The 16,939-nt window shown below is 48.4% G+C and overlaps 1 protein-coding gene across 1 annotated transcript in view; it reads left to right on the top strand.

The window, feature by feature from the left end:
* The window catches only part of CD8B (CD8 subunit beta), a 58,041-nt gene that overhangs the window by 19,928 nt on the left and 21,174 nt on the right, over window positions 1-16,939 (top strand). The gene's annotated exons all lie outside the window — the stretch shown is intronic.

Here is a 16,939-nt window from a genome sequence, read left to right as displayed (position 1 = left end):
CTACTATCTCTTTATCAACCAGTGTACAGTGCGGTAGTTCACGGCTGTGGCTACCTCTGTGTCGGCAGTCGGCAGGCAGTCCGTCCATCCATAATTGTATTATTATTATAATATATACCACCTAACCGTGGTTTTTTTATACCACCTAACCGTGGCAGTCCGTCCATAATTGTATACTAGTATCCAATCCATCCATCTCCATTGTTTACCTGAGGTGCCTTTTAGTTCTGCCTATAAAATATGGAGAACAAAAAAGTTGAGGTTCCAAAATTAGGGAAAGATCAAGATCCACTTCCACCTCGTGCTGAAGCTGCTGCCACTAGTCATGGCCGAGACGATGAAATGCCAGCAACGTCGTCTGCCAAGGCCGATGCCCAATGTCATAGTACAGAGCATGTCAAATCCAAAACACCAAATATCAGAAAAAAAAGGACTCCAAAACCTAAAATAAAATTGTCGGAGGAGAAGCGTAAACTTGCCAATATGCCATTTACCACACGGAGTGGCAAGGAACGGCTGAGGCCCTGGCCTATGTTCATGGCTAGTGGTTCAGCTTCACATGAGGATGGAAGCACTCAGCCTCTCGCTAGAAAACTGAAAAGACTCAAGCTGGCAAAAGCACCGCAAAGAACTGTGCGTTCTTTGAAATCCCAAATCCACAAGGAGAGTCCAATTGTGTCGTTTGCGATGCCTGACCTTCCCAACACTGGACGTGAAGAGCATGCGCCTTCCACTATTTGCATGCCCCCTGCAAGTGCTGGAAGGAGCACCCGCAGTCCAGTTCCTGATAGTCAGATTGAAGATGTCAGTGTTGAAGTACACCAGGATGAGGAGGATATGGGTGTTGCTGGCGCTGGGGAGGAAATTGACCAGGAGGATTCTGATGGTGAGGTGGTTTGTTTAAGTCAGGCACCCGGGGAGACACCTGTTGTCCGTGGGAGGAATATGGCCGTTGACATGCCAGGTGAAAATACCAAAAAAATCAGCTCTTCGGTGTGGAGGTATTTCACCAGAAATGCGGACAACAGGTGTCAAGCCGTGTGTTCCCTTTGTCAAGCTGTAATAAGTAGGGGTAAGGACGTTAACCACCTCGGAACATCCTCCCTTATACGTCACCTGCAGCGCATTCATAATAAGTCAGTGACAAGTTCAAAAACTTTGGGTGACAGCGGAAGCAGTCCACTGACCAGTAAATCCCTTCCTCTTGTAACCAAGCTCACGCAAACCACCCCACCAACTCCCTCAGTGTCAATTTCCTCCTTCCCCAGGAATGCCAATAGTCCTGCAGGCCATGTCACTGGCAAGTCTGACGAGTCCTTTCCTGCCTGGGATTCCTCCGATGCATCCTTGCGTGTAACGCCTACTGCTGCTGGCGCTGCTGTTGTTGCCGCTGGGAGTCGATGGTCATCCCAGAGGGGAAGTCGTAAGCCCACTTGTACTACTTCCAGTAAGCAATTGACTGTTCAACAGTCCTTTGCGAGGAAGATGAAATATCACAGCAGTCATCCTACTGCAAAGCGGATAACTGAGTCCTTGACAACTATGTTGGTGTTAGACGTGCGTCCGGTATCCGCCGTTAGTTCACAGGGAACTAGACAATTTATTGAGGCAGTGTGCCCCCGTTACCAAATACCATCTAGGTTCCACTTCTCTAGGCAGGCGATACCGAGAATGTACACGGACGTCAGAAAAAGACTCACCAGTGTCCTAAAAAATGCAGTTGTACCCAATGTCCACTTAACCACGGACATGTGGACAAGTGGAGCAGGGCAGGGTCAGGACTATATGACTGTGACAGCCCACTGGGTAGATGTATGGACTCCCGCCGCAAGAACAGCAGCGGCGGCACCAGTAGCAGCATCTCGCAAACGCCAACTCTTTCCTAGGCAGGCTACGCTTTGTATCACCGCTTTCCAGAATACGCACACAGCTGAAAACCTCTTACGGCAACTGAGGAAGATCATCGCGGAATGGCTTACCCCAATTGGACTCTCCTGTGGATTTGTGGCATCGGACAACGCCAGCAATATTGTGTGTGCATTAAATATGGGCAAATTCCAGCACGTCCCATGTTTTGCACATACCTTGAATTTGGTGGTGCAGAATTTTTTAAAAAACGACAGGGGCGTGCAAGAGATGCTGTCGGTGGCCAGAAAAATTGCGGGACACTTTCGGCGTACAGGCACCACGTACAGAAGACTGGAGCACCACCAAAAACTACTGAACCTGCCCTGCCATCATCTGAAGCAAGAAGTGGTAACGAGGTGGAATTCAACCCTCTATATGCTTCAGAGGTTGGAGGAGCAGCAAAAGGCCATTCAAGCCTATACAATTGAGCACGATATAGGAGATGGAATGCACCTGTCTCAAGTGCAGTGGAGAATGATTTCAACGTTGTGCAAGGTTCTGATGCCCTTTGAACTTGCCACACGTGAAGTCAGTTCAGACACTGCCAGCCTGAGTCAGGTCATTCCCCTCATCAGGCTTTTGCAGAAGAAGCTGGAGGCATTGAAGAAGGAGCTAACACGGAGCGATTCCGCTAGGCATGTGGGACTTGTGGATGCAGCCCTTAATTCGCTTAACAAGGATTCACGGGTGGTCAATCTGTTGAAATCAGAGCACTACATTTTGGCCACCGTGCTCGATCCTAGATTTAAAGCCTACCTTGGATCTCTCTTTCCGGCAGACACAGGTCTGCTGGGGTTGAAAGACCTGCTGGTGACAAAATTGTCAAGTCAAGCGGAACGCGACCTGTCAACATCTCCTCCTTCACATTCTCCCGCAACTGGGGGTGCGAGGAAAAGGCTCAGAATTCCGAGCCCACCCGCTGGCGGTGATGCAGGGCAGTCTGGAGCGACTGCTGATGCTGACATCTGGTCCGGACTGAAGGACCTGACAACGATTACGGACATGTCGTCTACTGTCACTGCATATGATTCTCTCAACATTGATAGAATGGTGGAGGATTATATGAGTGACCGCATCCAAGTAGGCACGTCACACAGTCCGTACTTATACTGGCAGGAAAAAGAGGCAATTTGGAGGCCCTTGCACAAACTGGCTTTATTCTACCTAAGTTGCCCTCCCACAAGTGTGTACTCCGAAAGAGTGTTTAGTGCCGCCGCTCACCTTGTCAGCAATCGGCGTACGAGGTTACATCCAGAAAATGTGGAGAAGATGATGTTCATTAAAATGAATTATAATCAATTCCTCCGCGGAGACATTGACCAGCAGCAATTGCCTCCACAAAGTACACAGGGAGCTGAGATGGTGGATTCCAGTGGGGACGAATTGATAATCTGTGAGGAGGGGGATGTACACGGTGATATATCGGAGGGTGAAGATGAGGTGGACATCTTGCCTCTGTAGAGCCAGTTTGTGCAAGGAGAGATTAATTGCTTCTTTTTTGGGGGGGGTCCAAACCAACCCGTCATATCAGTCACAGTCGTGTGGCAGACCCTGTCACTGAAATGATGGGTTGGTTAAAGTGTGCATGTCCTGTTTTGTTTATACAACATAAGGGTGGGTGGGAGGGCCCAAGGATAATTCCATCTTGCACCTCTTTTTTCTTTTCTTTTTCTTTGCATCATGTGCTGATTGGGGAGGGTTTTTTGGAAGGGACATCCTGCGTGACACTGCAGTGCCACTCCTAGATGGGCCCGGTGTTTGTGTCGGCCACTAGGGTCGCTAATCTTACTCACACAGTCAGCTACCTCATTGCGCCTCTTTTTTTCTTTGCGTCATGTGCTGTTTGGGGAGGGTTTTTTGGAAGGGACATCCTGCGTGACACTGCAGTGCCACTCCTAGATGGGCCCGGTGTTTGTGTCGGCCACTAGGGTCGCTAATCTTACTCACACAGTCAGCTACCTCATTGCGCCTCTTTTTTTCTTTGCGTCATGTGCTGTTTGGGGAGGGTTTTTTGGAAGGGACATCCTGCGTGACACTGCAGTGCCACTCCTAGATGTGCCCGGTGTTTGTGTCGGCCACTAGGGTCGCTAATCTTACTCACACAGTCAGCTACCTCATTGCGCCTCTTTTTTTCTTTGCGTCATGTGCTGTTTCTGGAGGGTTTTTTGGAAGGGCCATCCTGCGTGACACTGCAGTGCCACTCCTAGATGGGCCCGGTGTTTGTGTCGGCCACTAGGGTCGCTTATCTTACTCACACAGCGACCTCGGTGCAAATTTTAGGACTAAAAATAATATTGTGAGGTGTGATGTGTTCAGAATAGGCTGAAAATGAGTGTAAATTATGTTTTTTGAGGTTAATAATACTTTGGGATCAAAATTACCCCCAAATTCTATGATTTAAGCTGTTTTTTAGGGTTTTTTGAAAAAAACACCCGAATCCAAAACACACCCGAATCCGACAAAAAAAATTCGGTGAGGTTTTGCCAAAACGCGGTCGAACCCAAAACACGGCCGCGGAACCGAACCCAAAACCAAAACACAAAACCCGAAAAATTTCCGGCGCTCATCTCTAATTGTTGCCTGATTGTGTCTACAAAAGGCATATGATACTTAGGACGTCACAATCGTGAGAAAGGTTCACAGGAAAAACTCTGATTCATTCAACCATCTAGTGAAATGAGCATTGCATCCAAGTATCATGTGTCCTGACACATGATACTTGGAAGGGGGCGTGGCCTTGCTGAAATGGATGTGGCTTTGCTTAAAGGGGCGTGACATTGCAGGAAAAGACTACCTTATACCCCAGTTTTGCAACCTGCACGCCCAGACGTTGACCACCACAGGAAAAAAAAAATCCTGATTCATGCCCCTTACATTATTTGTCATTTTTCGTTCATATAGTAATGCCCAGTATACATTATGCCACATACTGCAATGGCCCTTAGACATTAAGCCACACACAATAATGCTCATTACACAATATGCCACACACCGTAATGCCTGTGACACATTATGCCACGCATCGCAATGCCCGTTATACATTATGCTACACACTGCAATGCCCCTGAGACATTATAGCACATACAATGCCTGTGATACAGTATACCACACACCGTCATGCCTGTGACACATTATGACACACACCACAATGCCCGTTATACATTATGCCACACACTGCAATACCCCTGAGACATTATACCACATACCACAATGCCCTAGATATAGTATACTACACATGGTAATGACTGTGGCACATGACACACACCGCAATGCCCGTTATACCTTATGCCACACACCGCAATGCCCGTTATACATTATGCCACACACTGCAATGCCCCTGAGACATTATACCACATACCACAATGCCCGTGATATAGTATACCACACACCGTAATGCCTGTGACACATTATGACACACACCACAATGTCTGTGATACATTATGCCACACACCGCAATGCCCATTACACATTAAGCCCTACAGTAAGGCTTCTAATTACTTTTAAATTACCTGCTCGTTGCCAGGGGTATCATGCTCAGGGTGTCATGCTTGTTGCTAGGGGTTTCATGCTCTTGGTTCCATGCACGGTGCCAGGGGTTTTCATGCTCAGTGTGTCATGCTCATTGCCATGGGTTTCATGCGCTAGGTGTTATGCTTGTTGTCAGGGGAATCACGGGCTGGGTGTCAAGCTCATTGCCAGGGGGTAATATTCATTGCCAGGGGTTTCATGCACTGGGTGTCATGCTCGTTGCTAGGGTGTAATGCTTGTTGCCAGAGATTTCATGAGCTGGGTGTCGTGCTTGTTACTAGGCGTGTGCCCCCAGTGCCACATATGCCCCCAGTGCCAGTTATCCCCCCACAGTACCAGTTATCCCCCCACAGTAATGCTTGTTGCTAGGCGTGTGCCCCCAGTGCCACATATGCCCCCATAGTGCCAGAAACACATATGCCCCCAGTGCCACATATGCCCCCTGTCAAAAAAAGCGCCGGTCCATGAGCCAATCAGAGCTCGCAGACCGGCAGCTGCGGCTCCTAATTGGCTGCCGGTCCACAAGCTCTGATTGGCTCACGAACCGGCACTTCATTTGACAGACCCGCCAGAGACACAGGAGTCAGAATGGACACAGGAAAGGCGCGCATTGTGCCCTCCTTCCCAGACTCCCTCACACACAGCACAGCAGCAATCAGTGGCGGCGCCCCTGCAGCCCTGCCCCTCCAAGCCTCCACAATGGCTGCAGGGGCTGTAGTTACGCCACTGTCTGTAGCTCCATCACCTCCCAAGCGGCGTCGCAAACTCCCGCGGCATGTTCCCAGGTACTTGCGGCGGAGATGCTGCGGTTTTAGGCATGTGGTCAAAGACGGTCTCCTGGTTCGCGTGGCTGCTACAGGGAGGAGGTAAGAGGGTCCCCCAGGCGGGACCCGCCATTAAATCGCGTTCTGTCCGCTACCTAGGGAGACAGGTCTCAACGCTGGCATGGACACTGTCAACGAACAAGGACCCCACTACGTCTGTCCTGGCTCGCCATATTCTGTGGTTGAGGTCATGGAAGGTAGCCCTAGACTCCAAGAAGACCTTGGAGGTACTCCCCTTTAAGGGGGACATTTTGTTTGGGGAAGACCTAAATAAAATCGTGTCTGACTTGGCGGCTGCTAAGACTGCCTTTCTCCCAAATACTGATCCTTCTGCACAGAAGGCTAAAGGTACCACTTTTCATTCCTTTATGCCTTAAGGGAAGCAAAAGGTCAGGCATACCCAGGACAATCTTGTGCTCCCAAAACCACTAAGCCCAAGGCAAAGCAGTTGTCACACCTGAGGGTTGAGGCTGACCTGGGGAAGCCTCAGGCGTAGGGGCTGACATGTACTTGAACCTGGGAGGTAATATGGGATTCTTGGACATGTAGGGAACCTTAGCACCGATACCCGCATGTGTGACCAAAACGACAGGGTAAAAGTAAGTTAGTTTATTAAGCACACAGTTCAGATACACTTCGCCAGTTCAAAGATCTAGTAATGCTCAACAACAGGAATGTGCAGATTGCAGGTAGTAGTACAGTTCCTTGGGCGCAGTGGTAAATAGATTACTGTTGAAGTACTGTAAACATAGTATGGAGCAGTCTTTGCAAGACCCGGAGATGGTAAGTCTGTATAGACAACAGCTAACCACTGTATAGATGAATGTACTGATACAGACCAGCAGATGACACACTGGAAGCTGGAGATGATGATAATGCACGGAGGTTGAGGTGAGCTCTGAAGAACTGTCGGGGATGCCGAGTGGAACCAGCCCAGGTGGTAAGGTGCTATGGAACTCACCGATGACGACAGAGTCCGATGGTGGGAGCACCGATGGTGAACTGTGGTTCGATGTTGGTACACCGATGGTAGATGGAAGCGATGCTGGAACACCGCTGATAGCTGGAAGCCGGTGAAGAATCACTGCAGATCACAGAGAGCGATGTAGGTATACCAATGAGAGCTGGAAGTGATACTGGAACACTGCTGGAAGCTGGAAGTGATACTGGAACACCGCTGGAAGCGATACTGGAACACCACTTAGAGCTGGATGCAATACTGGAACACCGCTGGAAGCAATACTGGAACACCGCTGAGAGCTGGAAGCCGGTGAAGAATCACTGCAGATCACAGAGAGCGATGTAGGAACACCGCTGGAGTCAGGCAGCACCGCAGGGTGGAAACTGGTGCAGGTCTCTTTAAGTGGAGCAAGGTCACAGGAGCTGGAATACCTGAAGACTGCAAGCAGTAACATCCACAGACAGGAGAGACATCTAACAGTGGGATAGACAACCAAAGCACTGATGATTAGGCAGTCTTGATTCAGGATATTTATACCAGCTGGGAAGCAGGTATTGGCTGAGCAAGCAGGGAGAGTCCAGAGTGCAGCAGATAGGCTATGGAGAATCATGTGATGAGGCCAAACATGGCTGTGCCCATGTTTGGTTCTGGACGGAAAGTCTGTTTATATCAGCATGTGGTAACCTGTAGTAATGGCGGTGGAGGCCACAGAGGACAGGAGACGCCATCTACTGAAACAGGAGAAACATGCTGATTAGTCGCCATGACAGCGCTACCGGGATTGCTGAGGGGAGACTGAGGAGATGCCGTGCAGCGCGCTGCATGCAGACAGCGCAGATGGAATCCAGGCTTGGAGTGCAGGGACAGCCTCAAAAGGCACTTAGAATGTAAATAAGTGTGTCTAATTACCCGGATCGTGACAGCAGTCCTGGGCGGCCCGTCAGCCTGCTTCTAAACAAGACAAGCCTGCTGCATGATGGGGCGGGCCTCCCCCTGGTGAAACCCAGGGTGGGAAGCCGACTTCTGCAGTTCACCCAGGTCTGGTTAATGACCACTTCAGATGCATGGGTGCGAGAAATTGTATCTCACGGGTACGCAGTCTCCTTCAAAAGACGTCCCCCTCGACAGTTTTGCACCATGGTTATCCCTTCCGATCCATTAAAGGTGCAAGCTTTGCAAAAGGTTGTGAGTTCTCTCCTGAATACCGGAGTGGTAGTGCCGGTTCCTCTGGCCCAGAAGGCAGAGGTTACTACTCGACCCTGTTTCTAGCTCTGAAACCCAATGGGTCTTTCTGGTGTATATGCAACCTCAAATCACTGAATAAGTTTGTGAGAGTGTCCAAGTTCCATATGGAAATACTGTACTCAATTATATTGGCTATGGAACCCGGAGGCTATATGGTATCCCTGGATATACAAGATGCGTACCTGCATATACCTATTGCCATGTCACATCAGCAGTATCTGCGACTTGTTATTGGCAACCTCCACTATCAGTTCCAGGCTCTGCTATTTGGACTGGCTATGACTCCTCGGATCTTCGCCAAGGTCATGTCCGTAATGACGGCCTATCTCTGTTTGCCAGGGAGTCAAGATCCTGCCGTATCTGGACGACTTGCTGATTCTGTCAAACTCCCACGATGTTCTCCTTATTCATCTGCAATTGACGGTAAGCTTCCTACAAGCCCACGGGTGGATCATCAATTGGAAGAATTCATCGCTGGTCCCAGCTCAGAGCATGGTGCACCTGGGGGCACTCCTGGACACACACAGTCAATGACTGTTTCTGTCTCCAGAAAAAGTCCTGAGACTTCAAGACAGGATAAGATGCTTCCTTTGTCGCCCCAGAGTGTCGATGCAAATACTTGGCCTGGTGGTGTCGGCATTCGATATGGTAGAGTACGCTCAATTTCATTCCCGCCCTCTGCAGAAGTTAATCCTTTCCAAGTGGGACGGCTTACCTCATCGGATCAGATCTGACACGATCACTTTGACTCCGGAGGTTCGTCTGTCGCTGACCTGGTGGCTACAGGAGCAGCAATTGAGCAGGGGCTGTCCCTTCTGGATCCCCGACTGGGTCCTGCTGACAACAGATGCCAGTCTGAGGGTATGGGGTGTGGTGTTGGAGCAACACTCTTTTTTCAGGGTCGATGGACCAAGGAGGAGTCACTCCTCCGAATAAACATTCTGGAGTTGCGGGCGGTGTTCAATGCACTATCTATCGCCCTGCCTCTGATACAGAACAGGCCTGTTCAAGTACAGTCAGACAACACCAGCACGGTGGCATACATAAACCATCAAGGTGGCACTCGAAGCCGCATGGCAATGATGGAAGTGTCAAAAATCCTTCGTTGTGCTGAACGCCATCTGCCAGCAATATCGGCAGTGTTCATTTCCGGGCATCCTGTACTGGGAAGCAGACTTCCTCAGTCGCCAGGATGTGCACGCCAGCGAGTGAAGTCTTCATCAAGAAGTCTTTCAACTCCTAGTGGACAAGTGGGGCCTACCAGACGAAGACCTGATGGCATCTCAACACAATTACAAGGTTCCGGTCTTCGGCTCAAGGACCAGGGATCCTCAAGCAGCGTTCGTGGACGCACTGGCAATTCCATGGAACTTTCGGTTGCCTTACGTGTTCCCTCCAGTGTCACTCCTGCCGAGGGTCCTGCGGAAGTTCAAACAAAAAGGAGGATTTCTACTTCGAGTCGCTCCAACGTTGCCCAGATGGCATTGGTTCTCAGACCTGCAGGGTCTATCGACAAAGTGTCCTCTTCTACTTCTTCAGCGCCCAGACCTCCTCATACAGGGCCCTTGTCTTTATCCGGACCCGGCCAGGCTGGCTTTGACGGTGTGGCTCTTGAAGCATCATTCCCAAGAGCCAAAGGATTCTCCGAGGTGGTCATCCAAACTATGTTAAAAGCACGTAAACCGGCATCTGCTCGGATTTATTACAGGGTCTGGAATTCTAACTTCACCTGGTGTGCTGATAAGAATTATGATGCATACAGATTCAGAACTTCCAGAATTCTGGCTTTTCTGCAAAGAGGCCTGGACTTAGGCCTTTGTCTGGCCTCCCTCAAGGTTCACATATCTGCCTTGTCGGTGTGGTTCCAGAGAAAAATTGCGTCTATACCTGACGTTCATACATTCACTCTGGGTGTCTTACGGATTCAGCCTCCCTATGTCCCTCCTGTGGCTCCGTGGGATCTGTCTATTGTCCTGAATGCTCTGCAAGAGTCTCTATTTGAACCTCTTGAAACGGTGGACCTTAAATGGCTCATGGCCAAGGTCTTGTTTTTACTGGCTATTACCTCTGCAAGAAGGGTGTCGGACTTAGGCGCATTGTCCTGTTGTCCACCCATTCTAATATTTCATCTTGACCGGGCAGTTCTTAGAACTCGCCCAGGTTATTTACCTAAGGTGGTGAAATCTTTTCACCTTAACCAAGAGATTGTGGTTCCGACCTTTATCTCTCCTGTTTTGTCCTCCAAAGAGCGGTACGGGCTCTCCGTATATATGTGAAGAGGACTGCCTCTATCAGGAGGTCAGATTCCATTTTTGTTTTGTTTGGTTTTCACAAATGTGGCTGGCCTGCGAATAAGCAAACCTTGGCCAGATGGATTAGAATGGTGATTGCACAAGCTTATGCGCAGGCTAGTCTCCCAGCTCCTGCTGCTATTAATGCCCATTCTACTCGGTCTGTTGGACCTTCTTGGGCGGCCTGCTGTGAACACGTTTACTAGGTTCTATGCCTTTGATACTTCCGCCTCCTGGGATGCTTCCTTCGGACGCTGGGTTCTCATACCCACTAAAGCGCGTCCCCTCCCTTGAGCAACTGCTTTAGGACATCCCCGATGTTTCCCTGTGGAAACCAATGTAACCTGCTGCAGAAAAGGAGAGTTATGGTAGACTTACCTTTGTTAACTCTCTTTCTGCGCGGTATATTGGGTTCCACAGGGCGCCCACCCTGACGCACGTAGCTTTGATGGGTTTGTATGGCATTAGCCGCTGATCCTTTCTCCTGTCGTGAGAATGTGGTTCTATGTAACTAACATCTACCTTCTCTCTTACCTGCTCCTGCAATGGACTGGTTAACGAAACTGAGCTCACGGTGCCTGGAGGCGGGGTTATAGAGGAGGCCCCAATGCATCCTGGGACAGCCTAAAGCTTTAGCCTGTTGGTGCCTCTGGATCAAGATCCACTCTACACCCCAATGTTTCTCTGGTATGGTAAGTCTACCATAACTCACTCTCACTCTCACTCTCTCTCTCTCTCTCTCTCTCTCTCTCTCTCTCTCTCTCTCTATATATATATATATATATATATGTATGTATATGTATATATATATATATATATATATATATATGATTATATTAGCAAATGAAAGTTTTAACTATATGTCAAATGAATACTAAGTGGGTGATGTTATATCAAATCTATCAGCATGTTTATAGACCATATAAAGGCTTGAGGTTGACATCCAAGGGTAAATGTATACAGTAGGTCACTTAAATCAGTGTTGACTTCTAATTTCAATCATTTACTGTAGCGCCCACAGGTGAGATATTTATAAGTCTTCTTTTGAACACTGAAGAGATAAGCAATGACATCAGAACTGTATATATATACATATATATATATATATATACACATATATATATATATATATATATAAACAGCAAGAGGAGAATGCGCTCATAGTGCAGATAAGTTTTATTTTTAAAAATAAAAACTTATCTGCACTATGAGCGCATTCTCCTCTTGCTGTTTCTAGATATTTAGGGGTATATGCAATTGCGGTCGAATTCCCGAAATTGTCGAAAAACTGGACTTTTTCGCCAAAAAAAAAAAATCGACAATGCAATACAGTACTTTCCGTCAAAAAAACGGACTTTCCAAATTCGACTTTTTGAAGTTCGACTTTTGTCAAATTCGACTTTTCTGCAATGGTACAAATGCAGCAATTCGCCAAAAGTATATTCAATTGAAGTTTGGAAATTCGACAACAGTGCTTTTAGACAGTAAATTCGTCATTTTCAATCCGCCACACTTTGGTGGGTGAAACTAATAAAAAAAAATTAAAACATGTTTTTTTTGGTGTTTTTTTTATTGGTAATAGCATATCTATTTATATTAGAAGGGATTAGGTACTTGGTTTGTCTATTTTGGAGGCACAAGTATTATTTATATATTTAAAAAAAAAAATTTTTTTTGATGGAATGGTGAAATCCCCCCAAAAAATGGCGTGGGGTCCCCCCTCCAAAGCATAACCAGCCTCGGGCTCTTCGAGCCGGTCCTGGTTCTAAAAATCCGGGGGGGAAATGGACAGGGGATCCCCCGTATTTTTAAAACCAGCACCGGGCTCTGCGCCTGGTGCTGGTGCAAAAAATAAGAATTTACTTACCGATAATTCTATTTCTCATAGTCCGTAGTGGATGCTGGGGACTCCGTAAGGACCATAGGGGGGGGGGGGGGATAGCGGCTCCGCAGGAGACTGTGCACATCTAAAGAAAGCTTTAGGACTATCTGGTGTGCACTGGCTCCTCCCCCTATGACCCTCCTCCAAGCCTCAGTTAGGATACTGTGCCCGGACGAGCGTACACAATAAGGAAGGATTTTGAATCCCGGGTAAGACTCATACCAGCCACACCAATCACACCGTATAACCTGTGATCTGAACCCAGTTAACAGCATGATAACAGAGGAGCCTCTGAAAGATGGCTCACAACAATAATAACCCGATTTTTGTAACAATAACTATGTACAAGTATTGCAGACAATCCGCACTTGGGATGGGCGCCCAGCATCCACTACGGACTATGAGAAATAGAATTATCGGTAAGTAAATTCTTATTTTCTCTAACGTCCTAAGTGGATGCTGGGGACTCCGTAAGGACCATGGGGATTATACCAAAGCTCCCAAACGGGCAGGAGAGTGCGGATGACTCTGCAGCACCAAATGAGAGAACTCCAGGTCCTCCTCAGCCAGGATATCAATTTTGTATAATTTTACAAACGTATTTGCTCCTGACCAAGTAGCTGCTCGGCAAAGTTGTAAAGCCGAGACCCCTCGGGCAGCCGCCCAAGATGAGCCCACCTTCCTTGTGGAGTGGGCATTTACAGATTTTTGGCTGTGGCAGGCCTGCCACAGAATGTGCAAGCTGAATTGTACTACAAATCCAACGAGCAATAGTCTGCTTAGAAGCAGGAGCACCCAGCTTGTTGGGTGCATACAGGATAAACAGCGAGTCAGATTTCCTGACTCCAGCCCTCCTGGAAACATATATTTTCAGGGCCCTGACAACGTCTAGCAACTTGGAGTCCTCCAAGTCCCTAGTAGCCGCAGGCACCACAAATAGGTTGGTTCAGGTGAAACGCTGAAACCACCTTAGGGAGAAACTGAGGACGAGTCCTCAATTCCGCCCTGTCCGAATGGAACATCAGATAAGGGCTTTTTCAGGATAAAGCCGCCAAATCTGACACGCGCCTGGCCCAGGCCAGGGCCAACAGCATGACCACTTTCCATGTGAGATATTTTAACTCCACAGATTTAAGTGGTTCAAACCAATGTGACTTTTGGAACCCAAAACTACATTGAGATCCCAAAGTGCCACTGGAGGCACAAAAGGAGGCTGTATATGCAGTACCCCTTCTACAAACGTCTGAACTTCAGGGACTGAAGCTAGTTCTTTTTGGAAGAAAATTGACAGGGCCGAAATTTGAACCTTAATGGACCCCAATTTCAGGCCCATAGACACTCCTGTTTGCAGGAAATGTAGGAATCGACCCAGTTGAATTTCTACCGTCGGGCCTTACTGGCCTCGCACCACGCAACATATTTTCGCCAATTGCGGTGATAATGTTCTTGCGGTTACATCCTTCCTGGCTTTGATCAGGATAGGGATGACTTCATCCGGAATGCCTTTTTTTCCTTCAGGATCCGGCGTTCAACCGCCATGTCGTCAAACGCAGCCGCGGTAAGTCTTGGAACAGACAGGGTCCTTGCTGGAGCAGGTCCCTTCTTAGAGGTAGAGGCCACGGATCCTCCGTGAGCATCTCTTGAAGTTCCGGTTACCAAATCCTTCTTGGCCAATCCGGAGCCACGAATATAGTGCTTACTCCTCTCCATCTTACCAATCTCAGTACCTTGGGTATGAGAGGCAGAGGAGGGAACACATACCCTGACTGGTACACCCACGGTGTTACCAGAGCGTCTACAGCTATTGCCTGAGGGTCCCTGGACCTGGCGCAATACCTGTCGAGTTTTTCCCAACGGTTTATAATCATGTGGAAGACTTCTGGGTGAAGTCCCCACTCTCCCGGGTGGAGGTCGTGCTGAGGAAGTCTGCTTCCCAGTTGCCCACTCCCGGAATGAATACTGCTGACAGTGCTATCACATGATTTTCTGCCCAGCGAAGAATCCTTGCAGCTTCTGCCATTGCCCTCCTGCTTCTTGTGCCACCCTGTCTGTTTACGTGGGTGACTGCCGTGATGTTGTCCGACTGGATCAACACCGGCTGACCTTGAAGCAGAGGTCTTGCTAAGCTTAGAGCATTGTAAATGTCCCTTAGCTTCAGGATATTTATGTGAAGTGATGTCTCCAGGCTTGACCATAAGTCCTGGATATTCCTTCCCTGTGTGACTGCTCCCCAGCCTCGCAGGCTGGCATCCGTGATTACCAGGACCCAGTCCTGAATGCCGAATCTGCGGCCCTCTAGAAGATGAGCACTCTGCAACCACCACAGGAGGGACACCCTTGTCCTTGGTGACAGGGTTATCCGCTGATGCATCTGAAGATGCGACCCGGACCATTTGTCCAGCAGGTCCCACTGGAAAGTTCTTGCGTGGAATCTGCCAAATGGGATTGCTTCGTAGGAAGCCACCATTTTACCCAGAACCCTTGTGCATTGATGCACTGAGACTTGGCTCGTTTTTAGGAGGTTCCTGACTAGCTCGGATAACTCCCTGGCTTTCTCCTCCGGGAGAAACACCTTTTTCTGGACTGTGTCCAGGATCATCCCTAGGAACAGAAGACAAGTCGTCGGAACCAGCTGCGATTTTGGAATATTGAGAATCCAACCGTGCTGCAGCAACACTACCTGAGATAGTGCTACACCGACCTCCAACTGTTCCCTGGATCTTACCCTTATCAGGGAATCGTCCAAGTAAGGGATAACTAAAATTCCCTTCCTTTGAAGGAATATCATCATTTCGGCCATTACCTTGGTAAAGACCCGGGGTGCCGTGGACCATCCATACGGCAGCGTCTGAACTGATAGTGACAGTTCTGTACCATAAACCTGAGGTACCCTTGGTGAGAAGGGTAAATTTTGATATGAAGGTAAGCATCCTTGATGTCCCGAGACATCATGTAGTCCCCTTCTTCCAGGTTCGCAATCACTGCTCTGAGTGACTCAATCTTGAATTTGAACCTCTGTATGTAAGTGTTCAAAGATTTTAGATTTAGAATCGGTCTCACCGAGCCGTCCGGCTTCGGTACCACAATAGTGTGGAATAATACCCCGTTCCCTGTTGGAGGAGGGGTACCTTAATTATCACCTGCTGGGAATACAGCTTGTGAATGGCTTCCAAAACTGCCTCCCTGTCAGCGGGAGACGTCGGTAAAACAGACTTTTGGAAACGGCGAGGGGAATATGTCTCGAATTCCAATTTGTACCCCTGAAAATATTACCTGAAGGATCCAGGGGTCTACTTGCGAGTGAGCCACTGCGCACTGTAATTCATTGAGAACGGGCCCCCACCGTGCCTGAACTTGTAAAGCCCTAGCGACATACTGAGGGCTTTGCAGAGGCAGAAAAGGGTTTCTGTTCCTGGGAACTGGCTAATCTCTGCAGCCATTTTCCTCTCCCTCTGTCACGTGCAGAAAAGAGGAACCCTTTTGTCCGCTTGCCAACCAGGACTGCGCCTGATAATACGGCGTCTTATTTTGAGAGGCGACCAGGGGTACATCCCCTTTTTTTTTGTAAGGCAATACTTCCAAATGCCGTTTGGAATCCGCATCACCTGACCATTTTACTGGTAGAATTGGACAACGCACTTATACTTGATGCCAGTCGGCAAACATTCCGCTGTGCATCATGCATTTTTTAATTGCTCTATAGGCAATAATATACTGTCCTTATCTAGGATATCAATATTTCCAGTCAGGGAATCCGACCACGCCAACCCAGCACTGCACATCCAGGCTGAGGCGATTGCTGGTCGCAGTATAACACCAGTATGTGTGTAAATACATTTTAGGATACCCTCCTGTTTTCTATCAGCAGGATCCTTAAGGGCGGCCATCTCAGGAGAGGATAGAGCCCTTGTTCTTACAAGCGTGTGAGCGCCTTATCCCCCCTAGGGGGTGTTTCCCAACGCACCCTAACCTCTGGCGGGAAAAGGTATACTGCCAATAACTTTTTAGAAATTATCAATTGTTATCGGGGGGAAACCCACGCATCATCACACACCTCATTTTATTTCTCAGATTCAGGAAAACTACAGGAAGTTTTTCCTCACCAAACATAATACCCCTTTTTTTGGTGGTATTCATATTATCAGAAAAGTGTAAACATTTTCCATTGCCTCAATCATGCAATGTGTGGCCCTATTGAAAATCACGGTTGTCTCTTCACCGTCGACACAGGAGTCAGTATCCGTGTCGGCGTCTGTATCTGAGGTAACGGGCGCTTTAGAGCCCCTGTATGAGACGTCTG

Source organism: Pseudophryne corroboree, chromosome 1, assembly GCF_028390025.1.
Source record: "Pseudophryne corroboree isolate aPseCor3 chromosome 1, aPseCor3.hap2, whole genome shotgun sequence".
Classification (NCBI taxonomy): Eukaryota; Metazoa; Chordata; class Amphibia; order Anura; family Myobatrachidae; genus Pseudophryne; species Pseudophryne corroboree.
Note: the sequence above shows the minus strand (reverse complement) of the source record. Positions and strands in the feature narration are given on the sequence as shown.